This window comes from Medicago sativa, chromosome 2 (assembly GCF_051527215.1).
Source record: "Medicago sativa cultivar Bolivia chromosome 2, Bolivia_mono, whole genome shotgun sequence".
Lineage (NCBI taxonomy): Eukaryota > Viridiplantae > Streptophyta > Magnoliopsida > Fabales > Fabaceae > Medicago > Medicago sativa.
Genome location: NC_140750.1, coordinates 62,332,045 through 62,350,203, shown reverse-complemented (window position 1 = coordinate 62,350,203; position 18,159 = coordinate 62,332,045). Strand labels below are relative to the sequence as shown.

Genomic DNA, 18,159 nt, shown 5'->3' with positions numbered 1-18,159 from the left:
ACATGTTCATACACAAAATGGACTTGCGGAATCATTTATCAAGTGTATACAATTAATTGCAAGACCACTTCTCATGAGATGCAAATTGCCCATTTCCACTTGGGGACATGCAATTTTGCATGCTGCATCATTGATTCGCATCAGGCCAACAAGTTATCATAACTCCTCCCCTTTAGAAATGGTTCTTGGTCGAGAACCTAATATTTCCCATCTAAGAATTTTTGGATGTGCGGTGTATGTTCCAATTCCTCCACCACAACGCACTAAGAGGGTCCTCAAAGAAGGTTGGGAATATATGTTGGATATGAATCTCCATCTATTATAAAATATCTCGAACCAACAACAGGAGATTTATTTACAGCCCGATTTGCTGATTGTCATTTTGATGAATCAAATTTCCCAATATTAGGGGGAGAGAAAATGCAGCTAAAGAAAGAGATCAGTTGGAATGAATTTTCATTATCTCATTTTGATCCTCGAACTAAACAATGTGAACTGGAAGTTCAAAAGATAATTCATTTGCAAAGTTTAGCAAATCAATTACCAAATGCATTCACTGATCCTAAAAGTGTGACTAAATCATATATACCAGCTGCTAATGCTCCAATAAAAATGGATGTCCCTGTTGGACAATTTAAAATTGCAAATGAGTCTGAACCACGCATAAAGCGTGGTAGACCAGTCGGTTCCAAAGATAAAAATCCTCGAGCAAGAAAAGGAGCTAAAAGTAAAGATGGTCCAAACGAGGATATAGAAACTTTAAAAGAGCCTTCTGACATAATCAATATTTCAGTTCCAGAAGAACCTAATCAGATATCTGAAATACATGAAAATCAAGAGATCTCAATAAATTATGTCACCAATGGAATACAATGGAACCGATATGAAGTCAATGTTGACAATATTTTCGCATATAATATAGCGCTAAATGTAATAAATGATAACGAGGATCAAGAACCAAGGTCTATTAAAGAATGTAGACAAAGCAAAAATTGGCCAAAATGGAAAGATGCAATTGAAGCAGAATTAAATTCTCTTAATAAGAGAAAAGTATTTGGACCTGTTGTCCGAACACCTAAAGATGTGAAACCAGTTGGATATAAATGGGTGTTTGTCCGAAAACGCAATGAGAATGGTGAAATTGCAAGATATAAAGCAAGACTTGTTGCTCAAGGGTTTTCCCAAAGACCCGGAATTGATTTTGATGAGACATACTCACCTGTAGTTGATGCAACTACTTTTAGATACTTAATTAGCCTTATAGCTCATGAAGGGCTCAATTTGCACATGTTGGATGTTGTTACAGCCTACTTGTATGGCTCACTTGACAGTGACATCTACATGAAGATCCCTGAAGGATTTAACTTGCCTGATGCAAATAGTTTAGGATCTAGGGAAGACTACTCCATAAAATTAAATAAGTCTTTCTATGGGCTAAAACAATCTGGACGCATGTGGTATAATCGCCTCAGTGAATATTTGCTAAAGGAGGGATACAAAAATGACTCTGTTTGTCCATGCATTTTTATGAAAAGATCTGGAAATGAATTTGCTATAATTGCTGTCTATGTTGATGACATAAACATTATTGGAACTCCTAAAGAGCTTCCAAAAGCCATAGATTGCTTAAAGAAAGAGTTCGAGATGAAAGACTTAGGAAAGACAAAGTTTTGTCTTGGATTACAAATTTAGTACCTAAATGGTGGGATTCTTGTGCATCAAGAAGCTTACATTATAAGAGTGTTAAAGCGTTTTTACATGGACAAATCTCATCCATTATCTACCCCAATGGTTGTTAGATCCCTGGATGTAAAGAAAGACCCTTTCAGACCTCGAGAAGAAGGTGAAGAACTACTTGGTCCTGAAGTACCATATCTTAGTGCAATAGGAGCATTAATGTATCTTGCTAATTATACGCGTCCAGATATAGCTTTTTCTGTCAACCTATTATCAAGATACAGTTCTTCACCAACACAAAGACATTGGAAAGGGGTCAAGCATGTATTTCGTTATCTTCGAGGTACAATGGATATGGGTTTGTTTTATCCTAAAGTACCCAAACTAGAATTAATTGGTTATGCAGATGCAGGTTATTTGTCAGATCCTCATCATGGTAGATCACAAACAGGTTATTTATTTACAAGTGGAGATACAGCAATTTCATGGAGATCTGTGAAACAGACAATAACAGCAACATCATCAAATCATGCAGAACTTTTAGCATTACATGAGGCAAGTAGAGAATGTGTTTGGTTAAGATCCATGATTAAGCACATCCAAAAGAATTGTGGTTTTATCTTCCGGAAGAATGGATGCAACAATAATTTACGAAGATAATACAGCATGCATCGCTCAGTTGAAAGAAGGATACATTAAAGGAGACCGAACAAAACATATTTCTCCAAAATACTTTTTCACTCATGATCTTCAAAAGAATGGTGAGGTCAACATTCAACAAATTCGTTCGTGTGATAATCTTGCAGATGTTTTTACAAAGTCACTCCCAAGTAAAGTTTTTGATAAACTTGTACTAAAAGTTGGTCTTCGTCGTCTAAGAGATATTTGCCTTCATAGGGGGAGAAATAAATGTATTCTGCACTCTTTTTTCCTTCACCTAGGTTTTATCCCATTGGGTTTTCCTGGTAAGGTTTTTAATGAGGCAGTTCACACTCAAAAGGATATTGTACTCTTTTTCCTTCACTAGAATTTTTTTTTACTGGGTTTTATTTTAGTAAGGTTTTAATGAGGCATATTTTCGGTGGACATCCAAGGGGGAGTGTTGTAAATATATTATAATGGATGTCCACTATACTATGTATGTAAAGTTGAAAATATGCATGGTGCCTTAAATGGTAGTGGGTGAGGCAATGGATTATCACCCTTATAAATAGAAGGCTTTAGTGAAGAGAAAAATACAGAGATGATCAAAGTAATAATATACAACTTCTCTCACTTTTTTCTCTTTGTTCTTCATTAATCTATATTTTTATAACAAAATTCATGTATTCAATTTTTATTTATTTTTGATGGAAGTACATGAACTCATACAAAGACCTCCATATTATTTAATTTTTGACGCAGCAACATGCTCCTTTTTTACAAAAGCCCTCTAAAGAATTATCCATTTTTTTTACAAAATTGAACACAATCAGCATCAGCGTCTGGACCCACCTTGCACCATCTATAACATGTAGGCACTGAACTGTATTCATGCAATGCTCCACCTTCAAACAACATAAGGTTATTAGAAATTTTGGGTACATCATAATGTTGAATACTATTATTCACTCATTCAAAATTCTACATGTGCCTACAGTTATGTTTAGAAATTATAAAACAGAGTTATTTGGGACAAACTTATTGATTTATTGAAAATGATTAAATTATATTATTTGTTTTGAAATTTATTTTTCATAACTATTTTATAAATTTATTTTTGTAAAAAATTAAACAAGTATCTCGAGTGTTGATATTTTTTAAGATTTGTTTATCGTTTCAAAGGAAGAAACGACTGATGGTGTTTTGTAAGCATTCTTTCAAATTTTAACAATTTCAACATGAACATCTTAAAACAAAATAGTATTCTCATAAACATTTTTGAAAACATACACTCCATATCACAAGTGATTTTCTCCGTGGAGCTTAAGCTCATCGGTAAGAGATTATTGAGTTTGACTTTTTAATTTTAAAGACATAATGTTTTCTTCATTTGATGAATCAAAGACATAGTTCAAATACCATTGGTACAGCTGAAGTTAATAAATCAAAATTTACTCAAAAAAAAAAAAAGTGTTGTTAAAGATATAATTACATTGTAAAAAAATAAAAAGACACAATCATATTATAAATTATAAATGATTATACAAATTGAAATATGTTACGAAACTAGTAAACTTGTTACCTGGAGTCATGACAGAAGCAATGCACAAAATTGCAATTAAAAAAACTAGATGGTTGATACTTGTAGTCATGTTTTCTTGAAAGATGAAGATGCACCATCAGTTAGAGGCTATTTATAGAGACAAATAAGGAAGTTTTTTGTTTTTTGAAGGAGACAAATAAGGAAGTTTTATTATCTTTATTTTGACATATCTTATTAATTTTCTTTCTTCTTCTTTTTTCGGTCAAGGTCTTCTTCTTATTTTTAAAGTATTAATACAAAAAAACATTTAAATTGCATTAAATATATTTAATACATGGTCAAATTAAATTTAACATCAAATCTCATCCATTTATCTACGCTTGATGCAATGATTAATAATAATTCACTTAATTCAAGGGAGATTTGTATGCCACTTATTTCAAGAGGCATTCTTTAAAACTTATTTTGTTCCAACAATTGTCTTTTCTAAAACTAGTCCTATCGCCATTACCAATCTTCCTCACCACCCCATCTTATCTTATTCACTTAATTCAAGGGAGATTTGTATGCCACTTATTTCAAGAGGCATTCTTTAAAACTTATTTTGTTCCAACAATTGTCTTTTCTAAAACTAGTCCTATCGCCATTACCAATCTTCCTCACCACCCCATCTTATCTTATCTTATATATATAAATGTTAGACAGTCTGACCTAACCCTAATCCCGCCCTTTTTGGCGGATCTGAATATTTTTTTATGAAAAAATAGGTTTTTCAAGGATTCGAACCGGATACCTCTTGGCTATGGCTACACTTTACAACTCTCCCCACAAAGTCACTTTCTTTTTTATTGAAATATTGTTGCTTCCAAAATTGATATACCATAGTACTAAAACATTTTTTAAAGACGCAAACGCCCTAGCGGTTCCTTTTCTCATAACAATTTCTTTTCATTTTTAATGGTTCCTTTATTGATGGCAGTATTTATTATTATTATTATTATTGTTGTTGTTGTTGTTGTTGTTGTTGTTGTTATTTTCTGCCGTTTACCACATAAAAGTTCCTTTTCATATTTCTTCTTATTTCAGTTACCACATAAAAGTTCATTTTCCTTTTCATTTTTATAGTATTAACGGCCCTTGCGGTTAGGATCAGTTTCTTGGTGTAAGCTTACTACGTGTTACGATATTAAAGTTGTATTTTTAAAATTGTTGATAATTTGACTGATTTCGATGATAATTTTGTCAGCCTCTTTGTTTCTCATATATTATTACTTGAAGTTATTTATTCTGACTTTTTATTTGCAAAAATCACTACACTAGATTATAACATTACTTTGATTTCTCCCTCTGACTTTTCAAAAATGTTTACTATTTTCAATTTGTTTATTTTAGTTGTTCTTTTAACATGAATGTAATCGAATATGAAGATTGAGAAAAAAGAAATTCAAGAACACAACCTGGTAATATTATTTGGTAAGAAAATAAATTTAATAATTTAAATTAGTGTAATTTTTGCATTTTTTGTTGTTGTTTTTTGCAGTCGTTTCATAGGATAGTATTGAATGTACAATCAATATAATATTTATATACAAAACCCGTGCATCGCACGGGTTAGAGTCTAGTTTAAAAAAAAAATTGATCCCACATATCCTTCTATGGACATCAACTCTTTCCACCAACTTGATGCATACAAAGGCCAATTTTCATCCCCTTCTTCCCCCAATTGTAGAACATAACCCGACTTAGATTTATGTCTCCATATATCCCTCTGAATCGAGATTAACATGTACCGGTGGTTGAAAGCGGTTGTGAAAGCGATTTTGACTTGAGTTGTGATTTGAAAACCTTAATTTCTTTGACTGTGAATCAATTTTGAATTCAATCGATTTGGGAGAGAAAAACTGATTTGTGATTCATAAAGAAAAAGTGTGGAGAGGAAGAATTCGATGGATTATTTTGAGTTGTGACATGCTCACGGTTGGTTCGATCGATTGTGAAGAATTCAAGCCATTGGAGTAATTGTGAGATCCCACCGATAATTGGAATTTTTTTTCTAGACCTGTAGCAACTTAATATATGAGATGCTTCGATTATGATGTTTTATGTTTTAATCGCACCGTGATTTGTGAATTTTGTATGAGATTATTTTATGATTTTTTATGTTTTCATCGCACCGTGATTTATGAATTTTTTGTTGCCACACATAGAATCACGCGTAGTTTATAAAAAGCCAGATTCAATCCATCCGAGCCTCGTGCCTTATCCGTGTGCATTTGAAAACAATGATTTCCAAAATTCTTCCATAGTAAACAGCGCCGATAAGATATCATTATCTCGCTGAATTAAGCGCGGTTGAACCAGGTCTAAAATGCGTTGAATGCTACTTGTTTCTCTCATGAAGAGATCATTTAAATAATCTTTTGCCCTCTACCTCCAATATGCGTTCTCTTGTGCAAGGAGGTATCTCATTCAATATATCGCTTCTTTATAGATATGTATCCCATCATCATCCTCTCTCTCTCTCTCTCTCTCTCTCTCTCTCTCTCTCTCTCTCTCCCTCCCTCACATAACACCTCCACCTCCTTTGTGCATTTCTCAATGGTTTTTTTTGAAACACAATCTTATAGTCGTTCCCCACTTCTCCAGCTCCTTCGTGCAATTATGAATTTTGTCAAACACCTCTCCTCCTTCCACCGCCTTCCATCCATCGGTTTCCACTAGCTATAAATCTTCCTCCTCTAACTAGTCATTTTCAAACTTGAAGGTTCGTTTGACAACATTTCTTTACTTTTCGATAAGATTTAGTAGGATTGGTGAATGATTAGATCTATTCACAATGAGATTGGTTAATGTTGCATTCAGAAACAAATCTAACCAATCTTGAGTGGCCATGGAATGGTCCAGCCGCTCTTCCTTCCTACATTGCACACTATGACCTCTAAACCATGTGTATTGGTACCCTGTCAAAGGTAGGTCATATCGATGACTATCCATAACAACTTCACAAAAAGTTTTTATTCTCCAAGGAGGATGAGCAATCTTGCTTCTCTTTTCATCATTCATCAAGATGTCGTTAAAATCTCCAATAATACACCATGGTAAGTTCTTATCTTGAAAGGATTTCTCTGGCGATTTTAGAGGAGATTTTGCACTTTTGATCTACCACCTTCTAAAAGCTTACTTCTAACCTAGGAAACCACCATTGACATACCTCAATCCACCATCCCCGTCCCAAATATTGTCCTAATTCCTTGGCCATGCCTTTATCAAACACAACCGAATACAAATCCAAAGTTTGATGCTACAAATACTGCACCACAACCTCCCAAATCCTTAGTCCAGACTTTAAACAATGTTTGATACATTCCCACCTCACAACTTCCATAACCGGTCATCAAAGGTGACAGGGTTTCTATTAAAATTCCTGAAGATGTATATCTGCATGGAATAGAGGCATGCAAGCACAAATTGCATGCAAGAATCATCTATCCCAAAGTCTCCACGCCACTCACTGTGTTTGCCTTGCGTTCTAAGCTTTATGTTCAATGGAAGGATCTGGGGAGATAGAGTGTTCATAACTTAGGAAAGGGGTTCTTTGAATTTAACTTTTCTAGCTTAAAAGACCTAAAAAGGGTAAGATCTATCATATCATGGAATTTGAACCCAGGGTTCACCAAGTTCTTTGCTTAGTCCTATGATTTTATCCCTAACACTCAACATAATACCTCAACTCAGGTTTGGGTAAGATTTTATGGCATTCCACCAAAATACTGACACAAAAAGATCCTATTTGCTATTGCTATTGGTACTCCAATTTGCACTGATGTTGCTGCTTCCAAACCTATGTGGGAGAGAACTTTTGGTCAGTATGTTAGAATATTGGTTGATATGGATGTTTCCCAGCCTTCGAGAAATAAGGTCTTAGTTGAAAGAAAAGGTTTGCCTTTTTTGTTTAATTAAGTTACGAGAATTTGCCAGATTTTTGCTCTCATTGCAATAAAATTGGTCACTATTTAGAAATTTGCATGAATGTCAGGAAATATGAGAATGGAGAACAAGTAAAAGATCCTGTGAAGAAAAAGAAACCTACTTATGGTACTACGTTGTAAAGGAGCAAGGGGAAAATCCAAAGAATCCCATTGAGATTGTAGAAGAGATTGAGACAACTTCCTTGGTCAGAGATCAAAACAAAGGGAAGGCTCCAATGAATGTGGAAAATGAAGATGCCAATAGAGGTTTGAGACCTCCACAAAAAGAAATCTCTGATATAGAAGAAGCAGATGACTCAAATTCAGAAGCATCTGAACTTGTGGAGGATACACAGAAGGAAGATGAAGTCAATGAAGTGAATTCATATGAATAAGTTAGTAAGAAAGATGCTACTGCTCAGGTAGAGGAAGACAAGAAATTTCTGAAACAATCCTGGGCAAATATGGTTGAAGATGAGGAAGCGGATGCAAGACTTCTTGCTGAAAGTGAAAGAGAACATGATATGGAAGATGAAGCTCCTGAGAATGCTGCTGATTTTGAGATTGTGATCACCAAGCAGAAGAAGAAAAAACAAAGAGCTACTTAACAAAATTGCATATGCAACCAGATCAAAGGCTGGTAAATCAAAGCCTTGGCAATGAAGAGTCTATTCTAGAATGCAAGGGGTTTGGGTAATGCCCCTACAAGATTAGCTCTTAAAAGGTTACTTATTGTAAATAAACCTGATTTTTGCTTTGAAAGTGAACCTTGGATGGATTTTGAATCTCTCCCTAGAGGTTGGTTTCTGACTTAGGTTACAAATTGTTTGCTTTGAACAATAGAGATAACTTACAACCAAATATATGGCGTATTTGCATTTTCAATCTAAGATTGATAACTGATCAACTTGTTTCATTTACCTTTGACTATAACAATATCATATGTGGCATTGGTGCAGTATATGCTTCTACTTGTTATTTGAAAAGAAGACATCTTTGGTCTTCTCTTCAATCCATCCACCAAAACAACCATATCCCTTGGAGCTTTATAGGTGACTTTAATTCTATTTGGGGTGCCTATGAGAACATGGGTCACTTTTCCCCATCTAGGATTGCTATGGAAGATTTTCAGTCTTGCACTGATAGTGATCACTTCATTCACCTCCCCACTATTGGTGCTGCTTTTACCTGGCAAAATGAAAGAAATGGAAGAAGACTCACTGAAAGAAGGTTAGATAGGTGCATATGTAATAAACTTTGGTTAGATATGTTCTCTTCTATATATTTTTGTACTCTTTTAAGGACCAGATCGACCACCACCCCATCTTACTTGAGTTTGAAGCAAGACAAAATAGATTTGTTTCCCAATTTAAATTTCATAAAATGTGGACCCTACATGCTGATTGTAGAAATGTTGTAGCCTCAATCCGAAACTCTAATGTAGTAGGTTGTCCAATGTTTATCCTAAACAAGAAACTTCAAATGCATAAAGTCGGACTGAGAACTTGGAACAATGAAGTATTTGGTAACATAAACCATCTTGTCAGGGAAGTTGAAGCTAAACTTCAAGATATCCAACAACAAATTCAAACCAATGGCCATAATGAAACCATCCTACAACAAGAAAAACAAGCCCAACACAACTTAGAAGAAGCCCTGAACAAAGAAAAAATCTTCTGGCAAGAGAAATCCAAAGTGAAGTGGCATTTAGAAGGTGATAGAAATACTGTGTAACGCCCCGGATTTTTTATCCAAGACATTACGTATAATTCTTTCTTTTTAGAAAATTAGGACTAATCTAATTACAATTCAGAAACCCAAATTTGTTTCCCCGCGTACACGCTTCAAGCAAAACATCAATCACACATGAATATCTCCTTTGGTACCTAAAATGTTGGTTGTAAGGGCCAGTCTTCAACACCCATGAATAAAATCAATAATAAATTACAAAATCGAATAAGAATATACAACCATTATCAAGGAATTGTGCTAAGATATTTCTTTTTCATTTTAAATGTTTAAAATATTCATCACTCCAAAATATACTAAAAGAAAAAACCACAAGCTCAATGTATTTTTTTTCTTTTCTTTTTAAAGGAGACACAAGACTCAATGTTAATGCAGATGCATGCAATGCAACTAGACCCTGATCCGGATATCACCCCAATTGACATAACAATATTAATCGCTCCATTTGGCAAAATGATTTTAATCGCCCCATGTAGCAAAATAGTTTTAATCACCCCACACGTATAAGAATCACCCCATTTGACTATTATGACACCATTCTATGTCATGCTATGAATGCAATGTATTTTTCTTCAAATCTTTATAGTTTTATATTCTCAAGCCACATAGCTTATCAATTCCGCAAAATCATCACACCTCGAATTTAATAAAATTTCTCAAAACCTCCAGAGACAAAATCAACAGAGTCACCTTAAATCAATAAAATTCATAATTTCACATATCAACAATCATATACATTAATCAACAAATTACCAATTTCACAACTAATCAATCATACTATAATTATCAAAATTCACATATTCTTCAAAGTCAATAACAAAAATTACTAAACAACAATTCTTATATTTATTAATAACAATTAATCTCTTCTCTCATACAAAAATTACTAAACAACAATTCTGATATTTGGAATCTTTTTCATCAAGCTATTATTCCAGTGCGTGAGAAAAAGATGAACTCGTTTGGACAGCTACACCAAATTGTAGGCTATCCTTTAAAAATGCTTATGTTTTCAAAGACACTCCTTCTCAGACTTTGAAATGGGACAAATGTATTTGGTCCCCCAACATCCCTCCCTCAAAGTCTTTGTTGGCTTGGAGGATTATGAATGATAAGGTCCCTATTGATGAAAAATTGAAAGAAAGAGGTTGTGCCTCGCCTTCTATCTGCAGCCTATGCATAATATCTGAGGAAACTGCATTTCATCTATTCTTTGAATGTTCTTATGCTATTCATCTTTGGTGCTGGTTTGCTTCTATGCTCAATCAACCCCTTCACTTTTCAGCTTTGGAGGATATTTGGAGCCTAGGTGAAAGAGGTTGGGCGCCTCAATGCAGATTATCCATTACTTCTGCAATTATCAACATTTTTTATGCTATTTGGCATGCTAGGAACTTTTATAGGTTCCAAAATAAGAACATTCACTGGAGAAGTGCCAATATCCCAAATTATTGCAAATGTTTCTTTGTCTGCAAGCAATTCTAACCTGTCAATAAGTTCTGCAAGGCTTTCAATCTTACAATTCATCCCCCAAGGATGCTTTTGGTGAAAGAGGTTATTTGGGTACCTCTAATTGCTGGTTGGATAAAGGGTAATTGTGATGAAGCATTTGCATCTGGTAAGGCTGCATGTGGTGCAATCTTTAGAAACAAGTTTGGTCATTTTATGGGAGCTTTTGCTGAATGTCTGAACTTTAGAAACTCTCTCTTTGCTGAGCTTAGTGGTGCCATGAGATCAATTGAGTTTGCTAAGTCAAGGAATTGGAGAAGCTTTTGGTTAGAAACTAATTCAATGTTAGCAATTCAAGTTTTCAAAAATCAAGACATTGTTCCTTGACAATTAAGGAACAGATGGAACAATCAAGCTTTCAATTACTCCTGCAACCGGCATACTTTAATAATAATCATTATATTTAAAATGGTAATTATTTACAGGGGTGGTCCTGAGCACGGGTCGAGGGGGCGGCAACCCAGGGCACCATAATTTTAGGGGCACCAAAAAATATATTTTTACTATAAATATGCTAGTTACTCCCATAAAAATATATTTTGCTTTTGCATATTAAAAATCACAATATTTTACCTAGTTTATGAGTCTCTTTTCTTTCTAATTATTATTCTTTATGACTAACTTATCTATCTCAATTTGTAAACAAAAAACATCTCTCCATCTCAATTATGCAACTATTAACACAAGAACAATCAATTGCCAAAAGCATAAGTGTTGTATACCATTGATCATAACTTCATACGATAGGAGTAGGTGCCAATTGCAATTGCCAAACAATTTAGGGTCTTGTTAACCGGTGCCCCCGGGACACTAGTTAAGAAAACAAAAAAAGAAATATTTGCATTGAAAACATCATTCTTTACACTTTTTAAACTTTGACTACACAAGTTTCAAGGTACTTATACTATATTTGGTTTCCTTAACCTGTACCCCGGGGACACTGGTTAACATTTTCCAACAATTTATTTATTATTTAATAGTCAAACGAATTTTCACTTTTGAGAAATCAACATTGAATTATGAAATGTTGTGATGATATTAGTATTGAATTATGATCCCTTTGTTGTTTTGATAAATATGTTGTCTTTAGTTAAATAAACCTTTCGAGTAAAGCCTAGACTTTGGAACATGGATCCAAACTTAGAGCTAATTGGTTCACATTTCAAAGATTCATACTTGTGTTCTTCTTGCACAATATCAAATGAAATGTTTAATAGTCTTTCCATTCATTTCCCTTAATCTTATCATTTTTTGTGGATTTTTTTTAGAGGCGCACCACTCTCTTGATTCGCCCAAGACATTCAAATTTAAAGGGCCGACCCTGATTATTTATGCATATCCAAATGTTATTCATCATAAAATAAATGCACAAATATTAAAATAACATCAAGGACAAACATACGATGATAATAATGAAAATTGTAGTACTTTTGCAATCCTATAGGGATGTATACCTATTAAATTCTTGAGTCTTGCGAGAACTATGTACTAAATCCGATAAATAATTTGTGCTATCTTTCAGGGATGCATCACTGCTGAATTCATCAGTAATTCATTAGAAAAAAAATTTAATTTTTAAGCGATCCTTCAGGGATGCTCTAGTGTTGAACTCTTCAGGAATTCATTAAGAAACAGTGATAAAGAGAAGGAGGGAAAGAGAGAATAGAGGGAAGTACTATTATTATTCTTCGAAGTACACCTGAATGTTACAAATGAACTTTATTTATAGAAAAATAGAATAGCTTATGAATTAAGCTCAATAATCTAGTAGCGTGGTCCATTAACTCATTTGCTATCTGGACATCCACTATTAATATTTACAACAGTATTCAATTTTTATTTATTTTTTATGGAAGTACATAAACTCGTACAAGCTACATTCGCGGAGGCGGGAGAGCGCAGCAGCAGACTTTTAGAAGCTACATTCGCGGAGGCGGGAGATCGCAGCAGCACATTCCATTTTTACAAACGGCGTCTTGATTAAACCTTTTACACAATTGAACGCAACCGTCATCAGGGTTTGTTGGACCATTCTTGCACCATCCATAACAATCAGGCACTGCTCCACCTTCAACAAACAGAGGGTTATTAGAAATTTTGGGTACATCATAATGTTGAATACTATTATTCACTCATTCAAGATTCTACATATGCCTACAGTTATGTTTAGAAATTATAAAAAAGAGTTATTTGGGACAAACTTATTGATTTATTGAAAATGATTAAATTATTATATATATTTTTTAAATTATTTTTCATAACTATTTTATAAAAATGTTTTTCGAAAAAAATAAACAAGTATCTCATCGGAGAGGTAATTGAGTTTGACTTTTTAATTTTAAAGACATAATGTTTTCTTCATTTGATGAATCAAAGATATAGTTCAAATACCATTGGTACAACTGAAGTTAATAACTCAAAAGTGATTTTTCATTTTAAAGTGTTCTTAACGATATAATTACATTGTAACAAAAAAAATGACAATCGTATTATAAATGATATAAAAAAATATAAAAATTGAAATAAGTTACGAAACTAGTAAACTTCTTACCTGGAGTTATGACAGAAGCAATGCAAAAAATTGCAATGAAAAAAAATAGATACTTGATTCTTGTAGTCATGTTTTCTTGAAAGATGAATATGCACCATCAGTTACTGGATATTTATAGAGACAAATAGGAGGGAAATTTTATTATCTGTATTTTGACTCAAGGAAGAGAATAAATAACTACTATAAACGTGCATAAAATATCTTATTAATTTTCTTTCTTTTTTTTTATTGGTGAAATTCATATTTTCTTCTTATTTTTGTTTTGGTCAAATTCTTCTTGTTATTTTTAAAGTATTAATATAAAAACATTTACATTGCATTAAATATATTTAATATATGTTCAAATTAAATTTGACATCAAATCTCATCCATTTATCTACGCTTGATGCAATGACTAATAATAATTCACTTAATTCAAGGGAGATTCGTACGCCATTTATTTCAAAGAATCAATAAATTAATATAGTTCTTTTTTTACAGCAAATTAATATGGTACGTGCAGTCCTATATGCACGACTCAGCTAGTAGTTGCAAGGACAATTGTATGTATAGGTTCTGATTCAAATTTTGGACTCTGCATTATTCACATTAAAAATGTGTGACCTACAACCATTAGTCTATTTGACCAAAAAAATATATGGTATATGCATGGTTTTGTGTATAGATTTATTTTCTATAGAAATACTATAGGGTAAACATATCAATTATTTAAGGAATGTATTGAATTGAGATTTTAAAAGAATTTCAACAAAAAAAAAATCTTCAAGATTCTAAAAGACTATAGAAATCTATTGACTTTTAAGATTTTCTCAAAAGACTTTTTACTATGAGTATTTTATAATTTGAATTTTGAGAAATTCTTAACTCAAGACTTTTAAGATTTCAAAGTGCTTTTAGGAATCATCAATCAACGATAGATCAATCCTTAACTCAAGACTTTTAAGATTTCAAAGTGCTTTTAGGAATCATCAATCAACATTTTTTCTAGAAATTAACAACATATATTAATGTTTGAATGTCTGTTGTGTTTGACATACTATTAACGCGAACAATGAAAAGAAAAAGAGGTAAAACGTCCCCGTGAGGCGAAAGCAAAGCAAAGCATCTTGTGAAGAGTTGAAAAGACAATGAATGAAAATTCAAGAGGCCTATAAAGACATTACAAGAAGTAGAAATTCTATTTCAAGTCCCAAGACAGCTTATATTGAAGAAAACACACAAAAAACGAAGAAACAAGCGATTATGCGCGAACAAAATGCACTGATGCGCCCCCAGGTGTGAGCCATGGGCCTCCGAGTTCACAAAAATACACTTGTGCTCTCTAGGGTTTTTTCATGTTCCCCACAGAGTGTGGTTTGCTCGTCCCATGGTGTGATATTTTGGGAAATAACTGTCTTTTGCTACTTTTTGGTGGAAAAAATGCAGTTTTAAGGCTCAAATCCAGGTGGAAACATAGACTATAAATACAACTCATCTTATTAATAATTTTTTATTCAAAACGAAGCGGTTCAAGAGGATGTCAAGTACTAAGAGCTTCAAGGGAGGTCTTTCTCCTCACTCCAAGTCTCTAGAGTATGTTTTATTTCTTTTGTAATTTGTCTTTAGTTACCATGAGTAACTAAACCCTATTAGGATAGGGTTTTAAGATGAACCTCTATTCTATTTGTTGGATCTATTTAATTTAAGTATTTTTATTCAGTTATTTCATGAGTCATGTTTATTTTTATTATGCGAATTCTTAACGATTTCACCTGAAGTAAAGCAACCTTGAGATAACGGTAATTAGGGAAATGTCATGCCTAATGTTCAGTGAAAGCCTACTCGAATCAGAAAGTAATTAAGATAACAGTGTTAACCACCTGAATTAGGGAAAGTGTTATAACAATGGTAAAAGAACCTAGGAACTAGCATAATAATTTTACTCTTCTTACATCCTTGGTAAGGTAGACAAGATATGGTTGCCCGTTTGTAAAACTACCAAGACTGAGAATATGATGATGTACTTTTAAGATTCATATATGAGGGAACCTTTAGGACCATTGAAAGTTTAGGAACTCTAATTTAAATCTATGCTTCAATTATCTCTGAGAGAGTAAGGACCCCACTTAAAACTCCGTACGAAGGTGCATTGTGCCTCTGGGATTTGCGACCCTATGCCTTTGACGTGCGTATAACCTTAGGTGAAATGGTTGCAACTTGGGTACCATTTAACGAATCCCTGAATAACTTGACTGTTACTTAACTCTAACAAATGAATAGAGAGGTTTCAAAAAATCATAACCACTACTAACATTCTGCAATCAAAAACAGGTTACTTCTAAACTCTCTCTCTCAGCAAACATATCAAATTGCACAGGCTCCCTCCATTTATTTATCCAATGAGTTCCGTTTTAATTTTTGTATGCATCCTCCAATCACTAATATAAATCAATTTCAATTTCTCTATGCATATATAAAAGTTATGATCTATTAACATCACACATAAGTCTTTAACCCCAAATCTCAACCATTTAAATTTATTACTGCACTCACTTGAATCAATTCATTCAGTTCAAGTTAATGAACTTCCTTTAAGGACCAATCATTCGTGAAAACTCGAATTCAACTCTTGGTCATGTTTTACTGACCTACAAGCTGAACTTTTGATTATTAAGCCCCTTTCGCCGTAGTATGAGAAGGCTAACTCAGAAAAAAATACTTGAAAATCATTATCAAGAAACTTATTTATTTGATATTAGTCCTTCTTTAAATTAAATCATTTTATATTACTCCAAATACATTGACTTAGACAAATAAATTTCAGACCTATAGTTACTTTATGATTTCTTTTAATTTTTGTTGTTTGTAATTTGTATTATAAATTTATGATATGTGATTGATGATTGCACGTGACATGTTTCATGGATCATGATCGATATATACAAGAGGTTCGTGGCGAATATAAATTGTAGAGTTGATGGAAAATATTTTCCAACAAAAACTTTTGGTTTTAAAACTAAAATCCATGTATTCATTTTTTATTTATTGAAAATTAAAGAGGAAGTACATAAACTCGTATAAGAGTTAAGATCATCTCCATTTACTACAATAAATGACAATGTCCATAAATTTTTAGAAGCTACATTCGAGGTGGCGGAGGCGGGGGAGCGCAGCAACAAGTGCCTTTTTCACAAAAGCCATCTAAACGATTATCAATTTTTTTACAAAATTGAGCACAATCGTCATTATAGCTGCAAATTCCATAACAACGGTATTCAAGCTTTGCTCCACCTGCAAACAACATAGGGTCATTAGAAATTTTGGGTACATCATCATATCATAATGTTTTTTTTTTTTTGAGAACATCATATCATAATGTTGAATACTATTATTCACTCATTCAAAATTTGACAAGATCGGTTAGTGATCATTTTACAAATTTATATTGATTTATTGAAAATTATATTATTATCTTATGTTTAAAACTATAAAAAAATCAAAGAGATAATATTTGTTTTAAAATTTATTTTTGATAACTATTTTTGGAAAAAATTAAACAAGTATCTGGAGTATTAAATATTTTTAAGATTTATATATCGGTATCAAAGGAAGAAACAATTGTCTCGAGCTTACCTCAGTTGGTAGGGAGTATAATATATGCAAGGTCTGAGATTCGAACCCTGACACAACCACCAAAAAAAAAAACAATTGTTGGTGCTATGTAAGGATTCTTTTAAATTTTAACAATTTTAATATGAACATCTTCAAACAAAATAGCATTCTCGTAATCATTTTTGAAAACATACTTTCGATATCACAAGTGATTTTCTCTGTGGGACTTAAGTTCAATGGCAAAAGTTTGACTGTTTTAATTTTGATATAATTTCTTCTTTTTTTGATGAATCAAATACATAGTTCAATTACTATTGGCACAAGGGTACAACACAAATTAACAAATCAAAAGTTATTTTTCATTTTAAAGTGTTCTTAAAGATACAATTATATTGTAACAAAAGAAGATACAATTATATTATAAATGATTATAAAAAATATAAAAATTGAAAAAATTGAAATAAGTTAAGAAATGAGTAAATTTGTTACCTGGAGTCATCATAGAAGCAATGCACAAAATTGCAACGAAAAAAAATACATAGTTGGTTCTTGTAGTCATGTTCTTTTGAAAGATGAAGAAACACCATCGGTATTTATAGAGACAAATAGGGAATAGTCTTATTTTTATTTTGAGTCAAGGAAGTGACTTTTTTTGGTCAAGTTCTTCTTCTTCTTTTTTAAAGTATTAGTAATAATAAAGCATTTACATTGCATTCAATATATTTAATATATGGTCAAATCAAATTTTGACATTAAATCGTATCTGTTTATCTATGCTTGATCCAATGATTAATAATGATTCAAAGAATCAACAATATTTTTTTTTTGACCAAATGAAAAGAATAAACAAATTAATATGGTTCTTTTTTCTTTTTGACTGAAAATTAAGAAAATTGCTGGACACACTATTTGAGAAGGCTAAAAAACAC

The 18,159-nt window shown here is 32.7% G+C and overlaps 2 long non-coding RNA genes across 2 annotated transcripts; both read right to left on the bottom strand.

The window, feature by feature from the left end:
- Positions 1-2,933: 2,933 nt before the first annotated feature.
- LOC146949476 (uncharacterized) lies at positions 2,934-4,002 on the bottom strand. The gene is made up of 2 exons (XR_015027280.1): positions 3,902-4,002; positions 2,934-3,224 (listed from the first exon to the last, which is right to left on the bottom strand). It is a non-coding gene; the product is annotated as an uncharacterized LOC146949476 (long non-coding RNA).
- Positions 4,003-16,677: 12,675 nt separating this feature from the next.
- On the bottom strand, positions 16,678-17,808 carry LOC146949475 (uncharacterized). Its single transcript, XR_015027281.1, has 2 exons — positions 17,720-17,808; positions 16,678-16,909 (listed from the first exon to the last, which is right to left on the bottom strand). It is a non-coding gene; the product is annotated as an uncharacterized LOC146949475 (long non-coding RNA).
- Between the last annotated feature and the right edge of the window lie 351 nt (positions 17,809-18,159).